At 33.6% G+C, this 10786-nt stretch overlaps 2 long non-coding RNA genes across 2 annotated transcripts; one reads left to right on the plus strand and one right to left on the minus strand.

The window, feature by feature from the left end:
* Nucleotides 1–4137: 4137 nt before the first annotated feature.
* LOC128203139 (uncharacterized) lies at nt 4138–6208 on the plus strand. The gene is made up of 3 exons (XR_008255870.1): nt 4138–4479; nt 4825–5226; nt 5470–6208. It is a non-coding gene; the product is annotated as an uncharacterized LOC128203139 (long non-coding RNA).
* LOC128203140 (uncharacterized) lies at nt 5320–6683 on the minus strand. The gene is made up of 3 exons (XR_008255871.1): nt 6556–6683; nt 6202–6354; nt 5320–5566 (listed from the first exon to the last, which is right to left on the minus strand). It is a non-coding gene; the product is annotated as an uncharacterized LOC128203140 (long non-coding RNA).
* Nucleotides 6684–10786: the final 4103 nt, after the last annotated feature.

A 10786-nucleotide genomic window follows, 5' to 3' on the forward strand; every position in this document is an offset into this window, starting at 1 on the left:
TATTTGTCATGTATAAGGGACAATGGGGTCTGGACCCTTATAACATTCAAAAACAGTACTACTGCATACTATGGACACGCATATATCAAGTCACAAAATAACACATTTAACACAAATGTTAAGTCATTAAGTGTAGCAGTACCTATTGAAAAGTTTAAAAATGAAATGTTGCTAGGTTACCAAAGTATATATTGCGTACATTTGTAAATGGGTGAGATGATATATTTTACCGTCGAAAGAAAAAAAGGGACTTAAATAAAGCAGTATATAGAATGTACTTTATAGTGCTGTTTAATAGTGAGATTATTGTTAAAATCAATATGGAACTCGTTTAGTTTTTTTAACCAAAATAAAATATTAGTTTACCCTCGAAAGCAAACTAAGTAAAATAAAGCAACGGATGTATATCAACAACAGATAAATCAATTACAGCTAAAATTTACATGGATGACATATGTGGATAAACTAGTGATATGTGGTATACATCATAAGCAACATTTAACTAAGGTCGATTAGGAGTTATAAGTGTCCTGGTGTCAATGCAACTGAGTGAATGGAGTTGTGATTAAGTAATAATGACGATTATACCTATAAGTACTATTTTTCTATTCCTCATTTCACCGCCAAGTTCGAAACAATGTACTTTTGTCCTGGATCGAAGGCCTTCAATATGATTCCATCAATGCCCTTTTGTTTTTCTAAGGTTCATTTCTCTACAGCAAACCGCCACAGAGTCCGGCTCCAAAGCTAGGGCTTGCCGATTATGACGAATACCGGCCTTTAAAAGGAACGCCTTAACCTATTAATATGCCCTAGCGTCGAATACAAATGGTTACCACAGAAATGAATATGATGTGTTTGGTCAGGTAGATAAGAAACTGAAAACAAACACAAAAAATTAAAGACAAAAAATGACGTATCATTCACATTTATTGCTTCCCACAGAAACAGTTTTCGCCGGATCTCTCCATATCGCTGGCAATGTCAAAACACAAATTACTTGCTGCGATCTTTTCGACAATGCTCAATTCTTTCTCTTCCAATTGTTTCTTCTAAAAGTGTTTGGAAAGAAAAAATACTATTTAGTACTCAATTTTAGAGACCATTCTATCAGTTGGCATTTTTATGTTTAAATAAACATTTATCGAACCAAAATAATAGGCATTATTATTCATACATACGATGGTGTTCATCGATGATAAACACAGCATCATTTAACAGAAAATAATAAAACAAAATAACATAAATGGCATTGTAAAGCCCCAGTCGCATTCGAACTACGATGCAGTCTGCGACCATAACTCTCGTTAAAAGTGTTATATTATATTTGTTTTCTTTATCATTTGCCATTGTATTGTTAATTGCTCTAAATATTTATGCGAAAAGCTACAGAAACAAGCTCAGTAGCAAAAAGTTTGAACATAAACCCGGTTTAATAGCACTGGGTAAACGCCAAAGACATAGAACATAAAATCACAAACAAAAAAACAGAAGAACATTACAAAACTCCACAAGCTAAACTTTGTTTGTTTAAAGTAAAATGTATAGATAATCTTTCGGAAACATGCCTCTATATGTACCTCCCAGGATATGTCTTTTAAAATCAGGACAATTTCCACAAACGTCGTTCGAATAGTCAGTCATACGCGTGCGAAATGTCATGCATAGTTGTGCAATTGTTGGACGTCTTGGCGCCACTGGCATCAACCATTCCATGTCGCATGACAATTACTGGGTTCAATTTATCTTTCTAATGGGATGTGTTGAGCCTACTTTTAATTCTAATGTCTTTCTGGACACACTTCAAACGGGCTGTGACATGTCAGATACTATTGTTGTAGAATGATAGGGCCTTATGGTTGCTTTTGTAAGCTAGACAATTATCAAAACGTACTGAACTGACGATCAAGTGCACCGGGGATTAATCATACGCACACCTGTTCAAAATGCAAAATCACTGGAGCGGAATCAACACAGAGTCCAACATTCTAGCATGTTTTCACATTATTAATTTTCCAAGAAATACCAATGCGTCGATGAATGATTATTCTTATATACATTAGCTCATTCAGTCGACCTGTGTGTAGGGTCTCGATCATATTACCATGGCAATATGTGCAGTCTGATTGTTTTAACGCGAAATGTAAACAACACACGTTGCACGATTTGAGTCAAGGTCATTCAAATTTGACCTAATTTACCAAAATTCGATGACAGATTTGAAAATGAAGATATATATATATATATGTGTGTGTGTGTGTGTGTGTGTGTGTGTGTGTGTGTGTATGTGCTGACTAGCATTTATTGCGACACGGTAAATTTTGTCCACTTATATAGAAAGGGATCGTGGAATTGAATAACCATTTGTACAGTTTGCTACATGTCGTAACACAATATTACATTTGCCAAATAAAGCAAACCCGTGATCAACTCAAAAGTTTGTTTTATTTGCAGTTACATACGGAATGTGATTTTAGTTATTTTCTACATAACGAATAGTATATGATTCACATGCAGTATATCACATATATGTAAATATTGTTTCTAATTCTGATATATGTTTCTTATATGAATCATGGACTAATTCTCTTAGCAATGTTTCTTTAAATGGTTATATTTCACTGAATTTTAATCGCAAGTTCCAACATCGAAATGCTCGTAGGTGTAGTGGAGGTATTGTATTGTATTATAAGGATCACTTAAAAGATGGAATTGAAATTATTAGAAATCATCACGATACAATTATTTGGTTAAAGCTAGATCATTCATTTTTTAAGACCAAAGAAGATATTTATTTATGGGTGGCTACTTATGGGGTGAAGAATCGCCAGCTTATAATGCTTTTAACAATGTTGATTTATTTGACACGCTTGAAAACGATATATCTTAGTTCAGTGATTTAGGCTGTGTAGCTATTACTGGCGATTTAAATAGTAGAACTGGTAAAAAACATGATTTTATTATACATGATAATGTTAATATTTCATTTAACGATTTAGATTATGAACTTGACAGTACCCCTGTGCGGGCCTCTGTCGACATTGTAAATAATAGTCACGGAATCAAGTTATTAGATTTATGTCAATCGTCATCAATACGCATTGTTAATGGTAGAGTAGGCAACTCAAATAATTATACATACTTTTCAAATAATGGTTGTTCCGTTATAGATTATCTATTGATGCATGAGCGAAACTTTTCAATGATTGGCGACTTCACTATTTGTCCATTCAATCAATGGAGTGACCACTCACCTTTGCATTCAAAACTGTTATGTAATTATATTACTCAAGAAGATCAAAAAAGATCAGAGATAAAGTACATATGGAACAATGAATATAGAGAACAGTTCCGCTAAGGAATTATTGGCTGTCTGCCACAATTCAATACTATTATTGGCGCCGCACTGAAGTGCGCGCCTATTATGGAATGGGAATTTATTTTAGTTAGTGGTAGGAGCGGTTTTTAAGTTGGTTGACAGTTGAGTTTTACTGTTATTTCATAATGATTAAAAAATGCAAATGGGTGGCGATTGCATAGATGTCAAAAATGCTTTTTATGGTTGAATAGATAGTCTTCAATTTATCTTCAAAACATTATATCGGAAGAACGACAAATAAGTATAATAACTGTTCCCGATTCGTCTACGTTTTCCGATTGGTTACCTGAAATATCTGAAATATCATGTGCCGGAAATGTAAAATGTGTGGACCGGTAATTATGTGAATGGGAATAATTATGTTTTGTGTTGTTTTGTTATGTTTACTGCATTGATTAACCATGAGGTAATCTTTTTTCTTTAATCTAATCGATATTGGAATTAAATGTCCACCTAACTTTATTTGTTAATGTGTTGAAGGTGACATTAGTAAAATTTTATTACGATTGTCCCCGAGTTGTAACACATACCGGATGTTGCTATTTTTAGAACCAGAAGGTATTTCCCCGCTATTCATAGGTCAATAATGGAATTTCTACATCGTAGCAGTTGGAAACTCGGGTGATGATTTTATCATGAATATACGTTTAAAATAAGTAAACACTCAAAGTGCACACTGACAGTTGATTACGATACACCTAACAATTCGAGTCATTACAGTAAAACATGGATTATAAGTGAATTGACCTTACGACAGCGGCTTCTAAGCCACGCCCCCTGATATCAAGGGAGCGAACTCTGTCTATGTCCGTCAAACAAACGAGGAAGTAATGGCGTCTCGTGTCGTTTCGCTTTCCGATATTCCTGACAAATTATCATAAATGTGAAATTACAATGCGAAAAAAATAGAAGTCAAAGGAATTTGTAACTGGCTGCTACATCGGAAGGCTCGATATATCTTTAGAAAATGACGATATCTAACATTTACGGGGTGAAATCTATCCAAGTCAGAGAAAATCGGATAGCCGCCATGTTGTCAATATTGACATCGATACAAAGGAAAAGCGTGTGTGTGACGCATACTGTAAATGCAAACAAGGGTAAGTTTAACTTTTAATAACACCGGTCCTTCTTACAGTATTGTTGAAACACAGATTAAATCATCGCACAATATGAGTAAATCATAAATGGCCCGAATGGGGAACCCGGAAGTGACATTAAATAACAGTTACATGCCAGCTATACAGTATAATCTTGTATTCTATAGTATGAGCAGAAATGGTTTATTGGGGTTATGCATAAAAAGTTTCAGTTCTAAGCGATTGAAAACTCTCCCTTATGAATAATAATAATGTAATAGTTGACAAGTGACAATCGTGGGTGATACCAATCTGTAACTTTTGCATTGCTCAAACATTCACATGCTTTGATTTTTGTTCTTACAGAAATTGTGGAACATGTTCACACACTCTGGCTGTAAAAGTAGACCTGGGAGGAAAAGTGCCCCCGGTGTGGGGCTCGAACTCACAACCACCAGAACCGCCCGGCACTCTAACCAACTAAGCTGACCGGGCAGCTGGTTCTAACCCACACACACTACCCTCCCCCCCATTTACCGGTTAAGGCTGGTGGAGGGTCTCCTGCTATTTACCGTTGACACCATTAAAGTATTCCGATTGATGGAGATAAGGAAGTCCCCTTATTATTGTCTTCAACAAGCCTACCGCCACAGGTGACCTAGCATAAGACCGGAAACCGCCCCCCCCCCACACACACACGATATTTGTCAGTCCAGGCAATGTCAACCGCAAGAGAAAACCAGTGATGACAAGTTTTACAAATAATCGGTAGGACCTATTTTAAAGCTTTTTATAATATTTAGTTTTACTTTGCTGTACAAAAGTAATGGACTATTTGTTCAGAGAAAAACAACAACCACAAAACATTAGCTATTATCTTGTCAATATTTCATTATGATATACATGTAGAAAGCAAACATCAAAGGCAGTAGCATTTACAGCTAGTATTAAAATATTTAACAATACATGTAACTGATTTATTTTAATATTGGCATCTTTTATTTATTTCAGGAAAGTGTGGTCTTTTGAAGAGAGTTCTTGAAGTTGTTCAGCATGTTGTTTTCATGGATTCTTGGAAGGATGTACCTCTATGATGTTAGCTTCAGTTCTGGAGTATAACACCAGTTGTTGCATATTTAATATCAGATTTATTAAATACATTGTTGTTTTGCAAACATTACTTAAACTTTGATATTTCTTTGGTGTTTATGTATGATATTGTAGGTGAATATCTCTTTATTGCAATGACAAATATATTTTAAAATATATAGCATTAGCAGAGGTTATTTTTCACTGTTAAAGCTGCACTTTCACAGATTGATCACTTTGACAACTTACACAGGATTCGATTGCATTTATCATATTTTGGCTCGGAGAAGTTTGCTTTGTGATCTATATATTAGGTCTTAATTTAATGAATGCCAAAATAAGCCGATTCTGAGACAAAAAGTGTCAAACTAGAATTCTGTGAGAGTGCAACTTAAAGAATACTGTTAATCGAGTGTGCATGTGATCCGGACTCTGAACATTGGATGAACTATCATTAAATATTGTAGATTTACGTAAATGGTCCAAAATATAAGAATAACAATGAAAATATGTACATGTTTGACTTGTTCTTTATTCATAATAAGTCTAAGTCTTTACAGCACATGTTTGGCAGAATCAAGTTCTAATGAACATAATAATTGATTTAAATGTACAGTGAAATAAATTGTTTTACTGGTATACAGAAAATAATACCTTAACGATTCAGACCGATCTGTTCTCGTTTTGTTTTGGTGGCTCAAATATTTATCTGAGTTTTGGAGGAGGCCTAGCTGGTGTGAGCTGGTCAAATACAGTAGCTGCTTGAGGGTCAGGGTTTTCTTGATTGGATTTCCCGTCGACAAAGTGCTGATATGAAAATAAGAAATCTATGAAATGTGTCGGAATGACAGCTACAAAAGCCATTGTTTACATAGGAACCATACGAGTAGATGAGATTCGGAAGCATGTGATGGTTCGGACAAAAATTTAGTTGTACGATATTTCCTGATTTACTTTGAAAGCAAAGCAGTTTATAAAAACTACATAATACTATAAAAACAAAAATACCTCTATCTTGAATGAAATCAATCGTGTCCATGTTGAACCGGATATTAAATGGCCATTAATGCCGATTTGACAACACAAGCCAAAGCATAAATGTACGATGTTTATAGTTTAAAAATAGTAACACTTATTTAGGTCATGCACGGACAATTTCAGTATGAAATAAATTTTGAGTGGATTGAAATAAGTAGTTTTGTTCAAAAAAAAACTTTTGTACAGACGTATAGATGTTTCGCCTTTGAACGATGTTTCAAAATTTCCAAGTTCAGCTGTTGATGAGGTCTTCCACAGAGTCTGATACAGCACTTGCATTTTTCTAAATAACTCGCTGGTTTCGAATACGGAACGAATTGGAAGCCATTTTTAGTCGGTCTGGCTACCTTGTATCCGAATTACAAGTGCCATGACAACACATTTTTACCATAATACTTAAAAAGGCGAGGAATTGCCAGCGCATGTATATGACGGACTCTGGTCAGTTTGACGGACAAAATGGCGGATAGCAACACGGCTTATCAGCCCTACATTCTGATTGGCTGATAGGACCTGTCAATCAAATCCTGTCGTAAGGTCAATTATACGCGTAAGAGAAGATTTTCTGTCGAAAAAACGAATGTCAACAATCGGCATGGAACTGGGATATTCGTATCAAAGGGCTATGTATGTAAGTATCTTTGAGTAGTTTTGTACGTTGATGTGTTCAAACATGTTTGTTTTTTAATTTATCTTTGGAATTCTTAAATCATTTTTATTTTTTACGTTGATGTGTTCAAAAATGTTTGTTTTTTAATTTATCTTTGGAATTCTTAAATCATTTTTATTTGCTAAATGTTAAGACAGCGTGTTAATATTTTTACATACATGTACTATAATTATATATTAATATAAATATACATGTTACATCTACTTATGCACCAGTCAATTGTAACCACGCCCCCCCCCCCCCTAGGTCGGGGGTATACCGGGGATAGCGGGGGAAAAGGACCGTGTTTTTACCTTCGAGGTGTCCCCACAGTGTCGGGTGAATGCGGTGGTGGGGCATGGTTACTTTGACTTTCGGTCCAGCCAACCCCAGGTAAAATCCTCGTCCTGCGAGGACGAACTGATGGTCAAATCCCTGCCATATGCCCCCGCACCCCAGGGAGCCTAGGTAAGGCATATTCCCCGCTATATTTTGCTCGAAGACAAAACCACCGCATTCACCCGGCACTGCAGGGCCACCTGAAAGGTAAAAACACAGCCCGTTTCCCTGGCTATCCCCGGCATAACCCCGGACCTGGGGGGCCATGGTTACAATTGACTTGTGCATTATGTACATGTTTCATATTTTTAAATGTACTTATGCACATTATTTATGTATATGATATGAGTATGTAATCTTTTATTTGATTGTTTTATCTTAGAAAAATATTAGACTTAAAATTTTGTTTAAAAATGATGTGTTTTGGTATGTGACCTATTTTTAACATACCATAATACATGAACATATTTGCATATTTTCAAAATAAACCTGTAAGAAAAGACATACATGGTGTCGGGCTGGGAGCCACGACAGCTTTGACACTAGCGACATTCATTTGCTTGGTGTAGGTCTCGTTAAAACCCCGTAGTGTTGTGAATCATTATCAACCATATGCACAACAACTACACATTTGTGCTTACCAATTTACTCTTGGCTAAAACGGATATTAGTGCAGAATGTATAATTGGTACATGTGCATTTGTCTTTCACAGTTGTAGTTTCTGCCGGTTGATAATCAGAAGTTTAATTTCTTTGACTGAAGGAAAATGACTGAATATTACTAAGTCAACAAATTGGGGTTATGAAGAATTCCAGCCTGCATTAAATACTATGTTAGATCATTGAGACAGATTTGTCATCCATGTCATCCACAAGGCAGTCACATCTGATAGAGATGATGTGAGTATTTCATATAAAAAAGTTGGTGTTTGTTGTTTTATAAACTCACTGTATTCAATAATCAAGTGGTGGTGGTGGTGGTGGTGGTGATGATGATGATGATGATGATGATGATGATGATGATGATGATGAATTTTATTGATAAATTTAGTAATTTTCTTTATATATTATCTACATGTATGTATCAGCTTGTTTTTGTTTTTTTTAAATAATGTCGAGAAATATTAAACTGTTTATATTTTATTTTGTATATGTATGGCAGTATTATTATCTATACTAATAAGTTAGAATGGCTTTTAAAGTACAATTTTTTCCTTTACAGCACTAAACATTCTAAATGGGTAAAGAACCTGAAGGGGCATAAAAACCAAATCAGCATTGAGTAATTATCATATGTGCACACACTACAAGTACAAACGCATGGGAACAGACCAAACTTCAACTGTTGAAGAAAGAAGAATTATTGTGAAAAATTCTAAATGTAAGAATACCATTGACAAAATAAAACAAATAGACATCGATTACCTACAGAGACTGTTTACATGTTATAATATTAAAAAGACAAATTAGTTGAGAACTTTCACTCTGACATTTTTGGAGGGGCATTACCGCCTACATGTACATAGTGTTCTTGTTTCTTTACATATTTTAATTTGAAAGTACATTCATTGTTTTTAAATCTGAATTCTGAGTTAGTATCATATGTAAAATTCATTTATTTGAATGATTACATTTTATGAATAAGTCCAATAAAGCTTTATCAATTTTTACAAGAAAAGGGTTGATTTTTAAGCATTGTATTAGCTATAAAAATGTATGGTTACATGACATTATGTATATTTTCTTCAAAATTGAACGGTAAACTATCATAAATTGTCTTTTAAATTGTTCATTAGACATCATAGAAAATATTTAAAATGATTTCAGCAGGTTGTCTTATTATTAATTATTTTTTTATGAATTTATAAAACTGCTTTATATTTTCAAACATCGAAATACTGCTCTGTTCAGAAGACTCACAAGATCAATCAAAATGATTTTTTTGCATGTGTATCAATAATGTTGTTCGGTTGAACGTATGTTTTCTGTTAACTGAAGTTTATTTCGATTTCCTGTTATATTGAGCTTTGTCAATTTTGTTGTTGTTTTGTATTATGTACAATTACTACTTCTATTTCCTAACTTAATTTTTTTGTCTCATTTGTCAAATTGAATTGGTACATATTTCATATAAAGTGAAAAAACACACAATATTTTTAAAGATGCACTCTTACTCCCAAACAAGACTTATCACAATTAATATTATTGTTTTGATTTTTCAAAATGGGTTGATAGATGTCAACAACAATGTTTCTAATGAAGGATTTTGAGTTCAATTTGCTAATAAGAATGAACATAAAACATGGTATTTCTGCCTTGTGATACTATAGAAGACCACAGTAAATCTTTTAGCAATCACCAATCATTTAATATTTGTCATGCTTTCTGCTATTATAATCAGAGTCACAAGCTTGTTATAAATCAGTAAACAATATTTCAGTAAATGCATTATTTAGTAAGTAGTTATTGTTTTATCAGTCAATTTGATGTGTGTTATAAATACAATTATATGCAGGGCGTCCATTAAAGGAAGTATATTACTCCTTAGAAATGGGTTAAAACTTTCAAAATTGATTTCTAGGAAGTACAAAAACTTCCCTAATTTTGAAGAAAACCACCAAAGTAGAAAGCTTGGAAGTTCAAAATATTCAAACCTTGTGTCAATATTACTTTTATGGTCACAATTTCAATCAGTCTTATGATAAAATAAAATAAAATGATTTATTATAATATAAGTCTTTGAATTTGGCAAGTTAAAGTTACAAATTACTTGATTTTTAACATTCTAATTGAAAAATAGTGGAAAAAGATATTGTATTCGGGAGATTTTAACTTCCACATTTCAGTGTAAAACTTCCAAAATTGATGGACAGGAAGTTTATACTTCCAGTTTCAAATTCTTAATGGAAGCCCTGTTATATGTATTGATTTCAAATGAGAGTTTCACTTTAAAGATGCTCATTTAAAGATAATGAACAGACACACAAAAACTAGACACATTTGATACTAATTGTATGAATGATTTTTGTTTAGGTGACCTCTGATTTGTTTTGGAGATATTCATAAATGGGTGTTATTCTTTGTTGTCTTCAGTTTCTTATACATTTAAGGATTTTTATAATTGCTTTTCTGGTATATATTAATTTAATGCAAATGAAAACACACTTTAAAGTAGACACATTTGATACTAATTATATAAATGATTATTGTTTA

This window comes from Mya arenaria, chromosome 9, assembly GCF_026914265.1.
Source record: "Mya arenaria isolate MELC-2E11 chromosome 9, ASM2691426v1".
NCBI lineage: Eukaryota > Metazoa > Mollusca > Bivalvia > Myida > Myidae > Mya > Mya arenaria.